We start from the raw sequence: 15760 nt of genomic DNA, 5'->3' as shown, positions 1-15760 counted from the left end.
ACGCACAGGTCAAACTAACATAGACGGTAACATTTAGAAAATTTAGAAGTTGCTAATTTTTCACTACATTTTAATGACATTTTTCTTTGAGTCCCAGATATAGAGTTATGCTACCCAAATTATGATATCTTTTGGTTTATATTATGATTATAAACTCACCAACTACAAATATTTAGTAAGTTTTAACAAGAAAAATAATGATATTTCCCCAGAGGAGGAGATAAAAGTTAACTCTGGTATTTGAATAAACCCTATAAATTATAGTGGAATGAAAAGGAAGGTTTTATGTACTTATTTGCCTACCCATGCATCCATTCATCTGTCCATGCAAATGACAGTAGTGGCATGGTGAGTGGGGGAAGGGAAGGTTATGCTAGTAATGGCTGAATATGAAGTAGATAAAGCACGGTCTCGACAGTGGGTACCCAGGGTCTGGTGAGTTGGGAAGCAAGTGGGGACTATTATTGGCCCTAACCATGTTCCGGCCTCTTTCTAGTGAAATCCAAGACTAGGAAAGTCTCTTGGGAATGATTTTATAGAATGGATCCTTAGGAGAGGAACCACTGGGGATTCCTTTTATTATGTATTTCTTCTTTTTTTGTGAACTGCCACATCCCTTACTGACCCAGGGAATAAAATGGTAGAGAAGAACCATGGAGCATTGCTGCTGCCTTCCAAACTCAAATGCAAACACGAAAGGGTGTTGGTGATTTTTGAGATTCTTTCCAACACCAAGAGCTTATAAATGTTAAGAAAGGTCTTATTTTATACCTAAGTAAAACTAAATTGAAATCCAGACTTTAACGAGGAGAATTGATCGGTTCTCAAATGAGAGAATCACCTGTATGGACATTTATTTTCTGTGACAATCTATAGGAAATACTTTTACATATTTACTGAGTGCTTATTTATGGGCATTTATGTTTTCACTACTCTGATTTCCAAATAAAGTATGGTATTATGTGTGTTTTATGTTTAAGTGTAACGTATAAATACTTTTCTAATAAATACTACAATATTAACAATAGTGCCTTGAATTCATAATCTACTACTTTTAAATATGTTCAATTTATTAAACTGCTTAGAGCCGACTCTGTTTCCTCATCTACAAGGTCTCTGGGGTCACCCAGACCTCTGGATTCCCTGGGAACATGAGCTCTTATGTTTCAGCTATATTCATACTTGACATACTTAAATAAAGCAAGTGCTGAAACAAGGCAAGCAAGTCAAAAATGATAATGTTCTGTGGCTCAAGCACAGTGCCCTTACTTATTTAGAATCCCTTTAACAAACTAAAGCATGGTGGCTATTTTTTGATTCTCAGCGGTTATCTGTAGCCAAGAATACTTTTCTCCCTCTGCACATAACTCCTGACCTTTCCTTTGGAATTGGTTCTCAGCAGCGTTCCCACATGTCACTACTGTCCTAGATCTCTATGGCGGGCTTCCCTTGGGGTTCTTCACCATCCACTGGAATAAAAATTTGATGTCCACAAGATGCTTCTGCTGTGCCTCCCCAGTCAGCATGGGCCATTTGTTTCCTTTTAAGTGTACACCATAGTCTTCACCTGTGACCCAGGTTACTCATGAGGGTTCTTGCCACCAAATGGCTAAACTGCTTCAATACTTTTAGTGCAGTAACTGTGGCCTCTAGAATTCCGCTCTATTTCAAGTAGAAGTGATTTTAACTTAACAGTCTTCTGAATGAGGATGTCCAAGCGGCCTGCACAGTGCATTAATACCTGAAGCTATACAAAAGCAATTTTCTTTAATTTCTTTTTTCACTGTTTTTCAAACTCATACTTCATTTTTTTAATGAATATTGTGAAAGTTAATGTAGTTTACAATGATCTCAGTATATAGTATTAAGTAAAGATTATTGTTTATATTCACATGAGTGAGATGGGGGGCAAAGGTAAAACAGTGAAAGTCGAGTACTAATTCTCAATTAGATTAGTTTAGTGAGATGCATATTAGTATTCATCTGTTTATGTCTTTATTCTTGACTTGCAGTGCAAATACTTCTGGAGTTATTAGTGCTAGGGAAAACAGTTGAAGGTGCTAGTGTTTGGTTTGTTTGTTTGTTTTTAATACCAGGAAGTAGAGATGCTAAAATAAGAACTAGACCACTGTTAAAAGATAAATCACTTTAATAATTGATTATTATTCCACTTATAAATGGTTTACTCTTTCTGAATATTTTGCATTAAATGATATAATAAACCAGTTCTCCCCACCTCCTTCTTTTTCTAGGAGGCATGATGCTTTCTGCTTTGTTCTTCATTCTCAAGATTTCTTTGACTATTCAGGATTGTTTGTGGTTCCATATAAATTTTAGGAGTGTTTTTCTATTTTTGTAAAAAAATTGTAGGACACGGATAACGTATTCATGTTCGTCTTCTTTGATTTCTCGCATCAATATCTTATAGTTTTCAGAGTAGCGATCTTTTACCTTCTTAGTTAAATTTATTTCTAGGTATTTCATTGTTTTTGATGCTATCATAAATGGGATCAATTTTGAAATTTCATTTTGAGAAGATTCATTGTTAGTGTATGGAAATGCTACTGATTTTTGTTTGTTAATATTGTGTTCTGCAGCGCTACTGAATTCAATGATTAGATCTGACAGGTTTTTGTTGGTAGTTTGTGGGATAAAAGTGTTAAAATTTTATGAAGTATAAAGGTAATAGAATTTCTCTCCCTCCAGTTTAGGGCACATTTTCCTAATTGTGCTCCTCTTTAATATATCAGCTAGAGTTCTGTCAAGATTTCATCTAATTTAAGGTCGTTGTCATTGTCTTGACATACAAGTGTCATAGAGAAATATGTCATAGAGAAAGTAGCATAGAGAAATAAAGTGGTATATTCTCAGAAAAAAAAATTCTCTTACACCATCATTTAAGAATAGAATTGCAGCTTCACTATTTGGCGATAAATTATTTAAAGGTAGAATGGTGTGGTTTAAAATTAATTAGAACATTCACAAATTATTCCAATGTATCTACTTTGAGTAGTTCAAATCACTAGAAAATCACTTATTGACTAGCAGCCCCATAATTGTTCTTTATCCAGATCATTTATTTCTTTCCCTTTGTGCTAGTTTTCAGGGAAGACTAAATGCATATGTGTAGAAAATGAAAATAATTCATTTTCAGTTTCTCCCCTCCAAGACAAAGTATACTTAAATACCATGATGTAGAAACTAAGTAAAAATGAAGTCTACATATATAAATAAGATACATAATAAGAGTACATATATATGGCTGTTTATCAAATGTTTTGGATAAATTCAAGATAAGAATTTTAGGACAAATAATTTAAATCATCAGAAGCATATTTATGTGCCAAGAAATTAATTACAAAAGTCTGTTTTTAAATGATTTAATTACCTGTAGAATTTTGAAGCATCCTTCTTTTCCTATCCTTTGATGTAAAATAATAATATGACAAATATGTTCCTAAAATAATTAATATATAATAAATTACATCTCAGGTAAAATGTAATTTTTATATTTACAGCACTATGTTTATGTTAATATAACTGTTTATCTTTTCTATATAATAAAGTTTTATATAAATTGTCACTATTTTTAAGAAAATAATAATTAACTGCTAAATCAAAATAAATTTTATAAGAATAATGGCAAAGTCATAGAAGTGAGGAAAAAGGGAACCAATTGAACTTCATTAAAATCACAGTTAAAGTATAAGTATAAAACAGTTTAAAATAGTTGATTAACAGCAGTAAAACTTGATTACATGAATCTCAAAATACCTATGAGAAACAATGAAGTGACATATAATACGGAGTCATTAAAATTAGTTAGGAGTCATAATTTTTTCTAGGAAAATTGATAAAATTGATAATACTTTAAAGTTTCAATTGCAATACACCATTCAGAACCACTCTCTTCAATAAAGTATAATTATTCTTTTCAGGTTTTCAACAAATTACTAATGATGGAAAAGAAATTTATGTGAGTGAAATAACTCATAAACTACTGTGGCATCAATCCTAAAGATTAGAACCTAAATTCCAAATTCATTCTTGGGGGAAAAAATAAAGATTATATTAGTTTATTTTTTTCAAATTGGTTAATTTTTGTTCGAATGAATTTATTTAGATGTTTGGTTTATCTCTGTAGGTATATCTAGTGTTACTTATTGATAAATAGAAGTCAAGCATCTCATCAAATTGATATTGTCAAAATAGACACAGCCTTCTGTACAATAAAGCAGGGCTAACTTTCGTTAAGTGACTACTATATCCTGTTCACTAGGCTTGAGGCTCTTAAAAAACAAACAAGACTTTGCCTCAATTAAATCTGTCTGGTTCTCAGCTCATAAAATTCCCTTCAGATTTTCCAACTGCCAATATCACAGTGATAAATACAAATCAGCACACTCTTTGTGTTCTTCTGGGATATTTTGACTAGGTCCAAATATTAGTGGTATAGTGTTTTAATTGAAATATAATGCTAGTCAGCCTATGATCTAGCCTGGATTTGTTTAAGAACACAGCCTGTGGGTCCAGATGATCTGGATTTGAATCTGGCTTTGTCATGACTCAGCTGTGTGAACTTGAGCAAATTATTTGACCCTTCTGCCTCAGTTTCTCATTTGTAAAATTGGAATAAAAATGACACTTCTTTCATAGGATTGTTACATAACATAAATGAGATTATTTGTATAGAAAGCATGCACTGTAGAGAACCTGCTACACGGTGAAGACTTAATACATGTTATTATTTAGTTGGGTAGCTCCTCCTTTATTTCTGTCTGAATGGATCATACTTTGTATATCTCTAATGTAGCCTCAGCTCACATGCTGAGTATCTTTCAGTCTTTCTTCCATATTCTCCCTCATCTGTAGTTTTGGGCTTCACACAGGTAGGCTGTTCTCCTGTCTCCAGATCTCTCCATTCTCTTCTTTACCTGACCAACTCTCACTCACCCTTTAGGTCTCACTTTGTTTCTATCTCCCTGTAGACTTTCTAGATATTCTAGACTACATTAGGTGTTCCTGCTTAGACTCTACCTTTTTTTTTGTCATTATTGCTTATTTATTTTCTACGAGACCATAAGCTCCAGATATGGGAGGTAGGAAGGAAAGCCATTGTCTTGGGCTCTAGATCTTACTGTGATGCCTATGCATAATAAGCCTTCATAAATATTGGTTGGGTCAATGAATGCTCGCTTATCAACAAATCTGAAGTATTTTAAAAAGCAACTGACAGAGCCACCTCTTTTCTTCAACTGTTTCTCTCTGAGTTGCTTTTCTACCTATCGGGAAAATTTATCAAGTTTCCTCATGAAAGGCATAGATCATTTTGCATTTTTTCCCCCCTAGTGAGTTCTTTAAGCCTCAATTTCTAGTTAGACTCATAGTCAAAATAGCATAATTTCCAGGTTCCCAGAAATTAGTGGCTCCGATCCACCAAAGGGGAGAATATTTGAGGTTTCACAGACAGATTTAAATATTCTTTGTAACATAGAATGAATATCAAGCCAGGAACGGGTTGTGAACCTCATTGAAGTGGTATCTAAAAATCACATTTATACATATTAAACTATACTGTGGTTATATTTAGAATAAAAGAATTACTGACCTGAGCTTTTAAATGGACAGAAAACTAAAAGCCAGTTTGCAAAATTAATGTTATGGGGCCAGACTTGTAATTTCAGTTTTTGTGGTCAACATATATAATTTCAAAGTATTATGTATATGAAATATTTTTCAGTTTGTGCATGCTGAAAGTTTGACAATTTTACTGATTATTAGTAGATTTTCACTGTTACATTCTAAAACATTACCAAACAAAATAATTATATGTTCTTTTTACTCATTTTCTTACTAATTAGCTGCTAATTTCTCTGCAGTATTCCCTGGCCCCTATTTTTAATGGGGGTTGTTAGCACTTCTTAGCACTGGGGGGACTGGGCCAGTTTTTCTGAGGAAGGTAGTTATGCAGATTAATAGCAGCTTGAATGACCTTACTGCTATTTTCCTCAATCCTGCAATTTTAGTGTTAGGTTGTGTGAATGTTTCCCTGAAGACTAATGTAATAGAAGAATTTTGCTAAAATGCAGAGATGCAAATGTAGATCCTACGATCTATATTAACTACCTTCTTGCTTATGTGCTTAATTTCAAATGCTATAAATGACTATCTCTTGTGTAAGATCTTTTATCATGATGTCATTCTTTTTCTACAAAGTTTTCAGTTAGATTTTTTCTTTATTTAAAATCTAAATTAATTTAGTGTTAGATTATTAAATGTTTTTCTTTTTTCTTTCTTATTCATATGGCATATTTTATACTACCTTTAAATTCAGACCAAATTTCTCAATTGATATTTTTTTTATGAATTTTGTGCCTTTATTAAAGAAAAAAATGCAATTCAAGAAGAGCTATTATTAAGAACTTTTGCAATTTAAGAAATGTTATTACTAAGAACTTTTGAATTTCATATTAGATATCTAATTTTAAAGGCATTTTGAATCTTATATCAAAATAAATATATCCATCAACACAAATGTTGCATACCACATTGTCAGCATGCTTTGGAGGGTTCAGAAAATCCCACATGGCTCCTATGAAAGGCAATATTGTTAATAGATTTAAAGTCATTCCATGCTATTCTAATCTAACATATATCTTCTTGTCATTTCTGAATATTAATCAATTATGACATACCAAGATTAACATTACAGGAGGGAAAATAATCCTATAGGTCTCAGAAGTATGCTGATTGCAAAGTCACTGCCAAGAAGTCATCTCTGAAGCATGCCTGTGTCATTTCTGTATAGTAAGACTCAGGACACTTTCTCCAAAATTTTTTCGGCATTTCTAGTTATTAAAGAAGAAAGAGCCTGTGAGATTCATGTATTCATTCAATAAACTTTTTGTGTATATTTATTAAAAGGACTGTTTTTGTCTAGTGGGATGCCAAAACGAATAACACAGTGTGTTTCTGGAGAATTTTATAATCTCTGTAGGTAAGACTAGTGAACCAAGCATGTATATCAATGCCCTTCAGCGAAAGACCATGAGGAACATACTGTAGTGGTTTATTATTTATTACAGGAAAGGAGAATGTATGCCATTGACAAAAGTGGATCATCTTAGTAATAGTGTGTTAGCAAGAATGCTTATAGGATTTGGGGGCTCTGATTTTGGGAAGGGTTTAAGGAAATAAGACTTGGCTCTGGATGGATTGCTTTCAGTAATTGGGGATAACTGTATGATGGAGTAGCTAGATAAATTTTGTTGAGAAGAAGGGAGACTAGCCTGAGATTAAAGCTTTGATTGGTGAAGAAACAACAATCACTTGTATTAACCAAAATAAGTGAATGTTTGGTGGTCATTTTTGTGGTTGGACAATGACCATATTTTTATGGATGTTCAGACATGATTAAGAGTGATCTGATCTTGTTTTTTTTCTTGATCCATCATAGTCACAGAGTGACCTTGTCTGATGTAGATGTTCTGTGAGATTGTTTATGTTCAATGGGAGAACACCAAGGCCGTGCCATAAGGGCCAGGCCAACTCCTGAATGTCAGGGGCTGCTTTTGCTTTCTTAGCTACTATAAGACAGATGCTGATAAATGCTATAAGAGTAGCACAAACTCATAAAGCATGCACTTAAAAAATAATTGTTTAATGGATGAACGAAGAAACAAATACATCAATGAATGTGTGCAGAGAGAGAAGAGATCAATGCTGGTTTGGAGAACATCATATTTTTTTCAGGGATCAGATCACATGACTTTCTTCCAAAAGGCTTTTTCTAACCTTCATGGGAAGAATTCAAAATATCTTCTCGCCATTTTTATTTCTTGTTAGTAAAGCAATAGTTAACAATAACTGGTGTTTATTGGGGGCGTACTATTGTGCTACTCACCACACAAATAACTTTACTTGCATTATCTTAATATATTACAACCTTATGAAATAGATACTTTTATTATTTCGATTTAAAGATGAGGAGACCAAAACTAGGAGAGATAAAGTAAACTGCTTAAGGCTACACAGCTAATAAATGATGGAACTGAGATTTATTCACTTCTAGGCTGCTTCCAGAGTCTGTGCTTTTATCATATAATGGGTAGCTGTAAAACTTCTACTTTTCATATAAGACTGAAGTCTTTGAGGGAAGAGTACTTGTGTTTCCTGCCTGAAAACTATTTAAAACAGCATTTCTGCACCAGAGAATTTATTATCTCAGGAGGAAAGAATATTTCCTTCTGAAACTGTAAATTCCCTGTAATGCAAACACTGTCTTATTTACTTTTACTCAGTGCTTATTGATGGGACTGTTGAGTTCAAGTTGTTGAATATGGAGGAGGAGATGTAAAAGTATATTCAGAAAATGGTTTAGTGGTTATATGGTTAAATGGTTATATGGTTTAGTTAAAGCATTCATGCAAAGAAGTTATTCCAAAGGCTGTTCGCATGAAGTTATAAGGGTTCAATTTCAATTTGTGGCACTGTTGAAAAAAAAGGAAGGGTTGGGATAGGAACAATCTCATGAATGAAATATTAAGGGATAATAATTAACATTTTAAAGTAACTTCAATGTGCTAAGCACATAAAACTGTATACACAAGCTAATTTAATCTTTATAATAGCCCTGCAAAGCAAATTTTCTTGTTACCATTTTTAGGATGAAAAATTGAAACTCAAATTTAAATAAATCCCAAAGCATTTTTATCTGGTAAATAGAGGCAAAACTACAAATTAGATGTAAGAGAGAGGATTAAAATTATGTGATTTGGGACAGGTGAAATATTAAGAGAAATACACATTTCACAAAGTAACTTTTATGGAGGGGTGTATGGTCGAAACAGAAACTAAGACGATACATTCACTTTTAGCATGTTGAATTTGAAATACTAGTAATTAATCTCAATGACAATGTCCAGGAGAAATTTAGAAATATACAAATTGAGAAAAAGAGATATGTCTATTTTGTAAAGATGGATTTTTGAAGGCATTTACACAGAGGTGTTACACATGTCACAGGAATATAAGAACTGAAGAGTATTCTAGACTTTAGAAGGATTATAGGAACAGGAGAGTGAGAGTCTAAAAAATAGGGGAAGGGGCCGAAGATGAACTCTTTAGAAATGCCCATAGTTCAGGTAAGTGTGGTATGTAAATTGTAGTATTGGCCCCGTTTATTCATGCCTCCTTGCATACAGACTCTTTGGTAGTCTTTTTCCACACGAACTCTCAACTTGGCCAAGTGACTTGCTTTGGTTGATGGGACAATAGTAAATGTGACAAAAACAGAGATTGAAAGGCACTGGCACCTTGGGACTAACTTTCTTATTATTCTTGAAGTTACGCAAATACAATAAAAACAAGCAAACAAAAACGAACAAACAAATGACCAAAAAACCCAGCAAACCTCCTGAAGGATGAGAGACTGTGAAGAGAGGTCCTGTTTGTCCTGGCTGACTCACCAGCTGACCAGAGACTCATAATCAAGGGCAGCTAAGATAAGTGGAACCCATCCCACATTGTTCACCTTTACAATCATGAGTTGACTAAGTAGTTGTTATGAAGCAAAACCTAACTAATACAAGGAAGAAAAGCCACTGAATAATGAAGAAGAATTCATAAAAGTAGGAGAAAAACAAAGAACATCTTTTTCAAAATAAAAAGATAGAATATCAAGAAAGTGGTTTTGGGTCAAATGCTTAAGAAAGGTCAGAGTGATGAGGAACTGCTGAAGACCATTAGATTTGTTGGAAGATTACTGGTGACACTAAAGAGTAGTGTCATAAGGTTATCATGAATGATGCTATGAAAGAAAGTTAAAGTGGAGAACTTCACCCTCTGTCTGGAACTCTTCTCTGGCTGTTTTAGGCAGAGTTGAGCCACAGAAAAAGTATCGTATAGTAGGGCTCTACATGTAGGACTTGGGTCCATCCTGAGAATCAGAGCTGAGGGGAAACACAATCAGAAGAGGCAGCAGAACCCAGCGGCCTCCACCTCTGAGCAGAGTGTTCAGGTTTCTCAGAACTATGCCTATTTGGTTGGGATTTGCAGAAGCTTTCATCCTCTCTAGGGCATCAAAGTTGGGAGTTTTTCAATATTCTTTGGTAAGTTTCAATATTTGGCACTGGAAGTTGGAGTAGTGTGAGAATAGGCAGAGGGTTCATCTTTAGTGCAGTCAGTCTGGCCTTCCCGAAATTGTTGGAAAAACTGAAGTGTTTTCTTTCTTGGGTGCTAAACTTCCAAATTTTGGGGTCATGTGGGAACATTGGGCTCAGTTCTAGGTCTTAAAGTAGATTTACACAAAAAACATACATAATTTTTTTTAAAAAGTTTGTCTGCAAAGGAGAGATAAAGGACAGTATTTTAAAGAAGCATCATGATCACAGTTTACTTGGAAATACTGAATCACTTTAATAGCTCCTAAAAATACTTTAATACTTAATTATATCCATGGTACTTACATTTTTAATACTTCTTTTCTATGGTATAGTAGAACTATTTTACAAAATTAAAAGAATGTACTTGGGTCCACTTATTCCAGTTATATTTTATATGAAAAAAAGGAATACATGGTTCTTTTTGCATTTCCCCAGAAAACAGATGGGGAGTGGATTAGGTAAACCCAAATTGTCTTCTGTTGTATCCTGGCTGATATTTCTCTGTTAACTTCAGACTCTTTAAATTCAGTGAACGCAGTGCTGTTTCAATACAAAATTGACTCAATATTTTGTATCTGTGTTATGCAATAGTTTATAGGGAAACAGGCAGATATTAGTTTTGATGCTGAATCATTTTGAACCCTGTGCTATCTCTTAATCAAAAGCCCAACTGAAGAAGTTTAGGAACATGGAAAACCAGTAAGTCCTGGTAAATGGTAGAAAGCAAAGAATCCCCACAAATGATTTTTCACTTCTGATAATATTGGTGCTTAATGAAACTCCTGTTATATTTTAAAACAGAATTGTCCATTTTCTAAAAATTTTAATATTACAAAATAGTCTAGTTTATCAATGCTTCTTTTAACTTTATTTTTAAAAATCAGTGTGTTTGATAAATTTAAGGTAAGTTTTAAAGCATGGTGATTAAGGAACATCCATATAACCAGCTAGCCCATGACCTAAACTATTACTAATAATGAACCAATAAGTTCCTTTCCTGCCCAATCCCTAGAGTAAAACCTTTTACCTAGAAAAATGTTCTCAGAAAATTTCTAATAGCAAAAAACTGCAATCCAATGTCCATTAATAAGAGAGGAATAAATCGTGTTTTATTTATTCAATTAAATATTTTGCAATAGCGAAAATGGTGAATTGAGTGGCATCCAATAGCATGAATGAATTTGGAAGCATGCTGACTGAAAAGAAACTTTCAAAAGATTGCATATAATGTGATTCTAGTTTATAATGTCTACAAATAATATATTATTTTCCAAATAATGTATTGTTTGGGCATGTGTGTTAGTAAAGTATAAATGAAGTAAGGGAATGATAAACAGAGCTGTTTGATTCACTCATCTAAGTATTATAGATTCTATACTTCTGTAGAACAGTTAAAGATATGATTAGAAGTCATTTATGTCATGAAAAATAAAGGGTAGCAAATCTGCTGGCCAAAAGGTCAAACACAGGTAGCATGATTGAATGTAGACAGTATGATTGAATATATGTAGTTCATGACTCTACCTTCCTCACAAAAGTATTTTCGCTGAAAATATCCTTTAATGTTATCCTCTTAACATAAATAAAAAAACATAAAAAAGATATAGCTTTTGTACTATCTATAGTTATTATTCACTAAGACTTTTAAGCTACCCCATGCCCCAAATTCCAATGACAAGGATCCTTAATCTGTAGATCAGAAACTCCTAGAGTTTCCAGAGATAGGCTTGAGACAGTTCATGAAACTTCTGAAATTATATGTAAAATTTCTGTGATGTAGATTTGTGCATTATTTAGGACAAAGGGTTATAGGTTTTATAGTATTCTAAAAGGAATCATGTTAAAAAGTGTAAGAACATGTGTTATAAAATTAGCACAGGCAAAGTTTGTTTGTTTTCCTTGGAAAATTAATTTACTTCCTTATAGCAGTTAATAAGAATTTATTACATACCACATTTATTTTTTATTTTTTAATTTTAGTTACCAGGAAGCTCGAAGTCCAGTTAAATGCTTATTCATAATAACCATGTTTGACCTTAAGCCTGGCTTATCTTCTTCCTGTTCTCTCTTTTTCTGAATTCTTTTTTATTCCCATTCTATAGAACATATATTAAGCTTTGTAGGGATCTGTTATTATAATCTACTTTAATGACTATTTAATAATGATCAGTTTAGATATGTTTTATGCTTTATAAACTTAACATAAAGAAAAAGGTTTATATCTTAATCTATGTGCTAATTAAAGAATACATAAATTGTCTTTCTGAGCTTGGTTGAGAAACTTTATTTTAAACTAAATATGACAGGTTGAATACAGTTGACTACTGGCCTCAAACCTACCCAGCCACTCCCTTCCCTTGTTTCCACTTTGCTTTTCTGTCTTTAACATTGGCTGGAACTTTCTTCCTTGCCTCTTACCTTATTTATTTCATTTCTTTTCAACTGGACACACATCTTTGCTAGAGAATTCGACCCAGCCTCCTCACTTTTTCTCCTAGCTTCCAGGATTGCAGTCAGTGTGTATTTGTGCACCTGTGTTAGATTTATTCTGGTTATCTCTTGATCTGTAGAGTGAGGCAAGAAAGTACCCTTGGCAGGGACTTTAATCCTATGTGAGACCTATGTGCATGAGAGGAGAAACACAGAAGAAGCCGAGAAAAAAATAGACACAGGAGGGCATACGATGGTTGAAAATGTGGTTTTAAGGCTGATGAATTTTCAGTAAACATCAGAAAAACAGTTGCAAGCAACAAACAGAAGATCCTGTAAGTTAAAAAAAAAAAAAAGCCAATGTTAAAGGAAAACAAAGTGAGAATATGTGAGAAATTAGAGAGACTGAGAAAGGGGATTGATGAGCAGACAGATAATAGCATGGCTTGGTTTGTAGTTGAGGGCAAACTAGATAAGGATAGTATGCTAAGAATGAAAATAAGTCAGACAAAAGTAGACATATAGGGTAGTTCATGATTCTAGGCTTATATTATTTTAACTATATTAAAAAAATCCCTGGGACTTTTACATTTGTGTTACATAAGCATTTATAATAAGGAGACTATAACCAGATGAAACTTTTCAACTTACGCTTTACTGTTGGGTCCACAATGAAGAAAAGAAAATGCTCATTATTATCACTGAAAGTGAGTTGAACCTTTTTCTTCCCTGATTCTACCTTTTTTCTACCATCTAAATGATATATTACACTTCAGAGTTTATTATATTTCACATATCTATTGTGCAGAGAGTGAAACCAGATAAGTGACTTTAGGACTTAAAAATGAATTGACCTCTTAAATGGTAGGCAAATTCAGTTAAAGCAACTTAATAGTGATACAAGAAATTTTTTACATTTGCTAATGAAAATTGGCTGTATGGGCAAGGTGGTGAAACAAAAGTCTTCTGTAGGGGATTAGAAGAAGTGCCATGAAGAAAATAATGATGCATTCAGGTGTGTCTGACATTCTCCATTAGGGCAAACCGGAAGAATTTGTTATTCGCTGATTTAAAGTCAAAGAAATACTATGTTAATAAAATACAAACAACTTTTATTCTGATGGCATGTTCATATGTAGATTATGAAATCACTTTTTGAAGTGTTAAAAGAATAAATATCAAGGAAAGTTTACATAAGCTTTTGCAGTTACGTTGTTGACTTTTTCTAAGACAAAGCTCACTTATTTTATTCACCTTATCTGCACATTTACATTTGTAGTTAAGTAGCCTCATATTTATTCAATGGACAAAATACTATTTTTTTCCCCTTTCGAAGGAATATTTTCAGTTTATTTAACTTTGAAAGTAACAACAGAAGTTAATCTTCAAATGCAAAGGAAGAACATCTCCCAGGAATCTTTGCTCAATGCTTCTGGGAAGATAAAATGTTTCAAAAAGCTTTTTGTTTTAACATTTTAACTGTGTTGTTACAACTCACAGATCACTGACCACAGTGCTTTAGTTTTCTACAGGGAACATTAGGAGAAAAATGATCCTAACTTGTTTTTAAACCTATCTTTTTACCCTTTTGGCATACTTATCGACTTTTGGTTGCTATAATTTTGTGCCACTGTAAAAAAATAGAAGTGTAAATATCGAATGGTTTAGTTTGAGTCAGTATATTTGCTGAGGACAATCCAAGTAATTGGCAAGGTCTACTGCATTCCTGGAGTTTACCTTATCCAATGGATCTCAGCACCTGCTGAAAGAGAGGAGCAAACTATCCCTATTACTCAATAACTTGTTTTGGAAAGAGGCTTTGTCCAAGCAAAGAAGGAACCTTTGTCATTTATTCTAAAATCGCTGATATATTTTCAAAAACAGAGTATTCGTTCAGATAAACTTATTTAAAAAGAACAGACATATTTACTGTGAGCATCTTTTCTGTCCAGACACATTTTCTAGAACGGAAAATTGAAATGAAATCTCCTTTAGTGGAACTTAGGGTAGCGATCAGTGACAAAAAGAGCCAAATGAAGAGAAAGGAAATACATGGAATGAGGATAAGATGGAGGAGAATAAGGAGAGGAATAAAAGAGGAGAAGGAAATACTGAAATTTCTATTACAAAGGAAAGTAACAAGTGTCAGCCACTCTGAATGTTCTTCTCTACTGTAAATAGAAACCATAGAAACAGACATTCACCTGCTCACTACTTACTCCTGAGCAGTTGTTGCAACACAAAAACTCTGTACCTGTTAGCTTAGCCATCAATATTGAAAAAAAAAATAGTACAGTGGAGAATTAAAGAAAACATTTAATAATAACCTTATTAAGAGGTCATGAGTTGGAAAGTTTGATTTTAAGAAGTAACTACATGAATTCTATGACAATTTTCTTTGCTCCATTTTTGATTCAGGAATTTGTTACATTTAATCCAAATTTATTACCTATCACGCACAATACTTGGCTAATCAAATATGTTAGCAGAATATAACTTTGAAAGAGAGTTTTCAGTGAATGTTATTTGGTAAAAAGAAGGTTTCTGAAAGTATGTTTTTGATAGATGGGTACGAATAAGTAATGGTTGTGTTCATTTTGGAAAAGAATTAGCAAGTTTAGAACGTGCATAATTCTTAAGCATTCTGTGGGTTCAACTGAAATGGAATATATGGGTGTTGATTTCTTATAAAAATTCTTTCCTTCTCTTAAGTTTATCACTATAATCTAAATTTTAGTTATAAAGAATTAAATTATTTTTAGCACTAATTTCTTGGAAAACCATGCAACAGATAATAAATAAAATCAATATTCTTAACTCTTAAAAACAACTCAACTTCTCTTCCCCTCTGCCTATTGCATGTTCCTCTCCTCTCCTGCACAGGCAAACATTTGAAAAGTTGCCTATGCTTGGGTTCCTGTTTTTTCCTCTCTCTTTCATTTAATTTTTTTTTTTTTACTATGGAAAATTTTAAACATTTATAAAAGTATAGAAAACAGTACCCCATTACCATTACTGAGCTTCAACAATTACCAACACATGGCAGTTTATTTCATCCTTATCCTCCTTCCTACCCTTAACCCTCACTCCATCACTGGGTTATTTTGAGGCAAATCCTAGACATCATATAATTTTATCTGTAAATTCTTTTATAGATATCTTTAAAA

The 15760-nt window shown here is 33.1% G+C and overlaps 1 protein-coding gene across 2 annotated transcripts in view; it reads left to right on the top strand.

Moving 5' to 3' along the window:
• FRK (fyn related Src family tyrosine kinase) overlaps window positions 1-15760 on the top strand; it is an 87206-nt gene that overhangs the window by 1372 nt on the left and 70074 nt on the right. The window lies entirely within an intron of this gene.

The sequence above is a fragment of the Rousettus aegyptiacus genome, unplaced genomic scaffold, assembly GCF_014176215.1.
Source record: "Rousettus aegyptiacus isolate mRouAeg1 unplaced genomic scaffold, mRouAeg1.p scaffold_m13_p_1, whole genome shotgun sequence".
NCBI lineage: Eukaryota > Metazoa > Chordata > Mammalia > Chiroptera > Pteropodidae > Rousettus > Rousettus aegyptiacus.
This window is presented reverse-complemented; position numbering and strand designations above follow the sequence as displayed.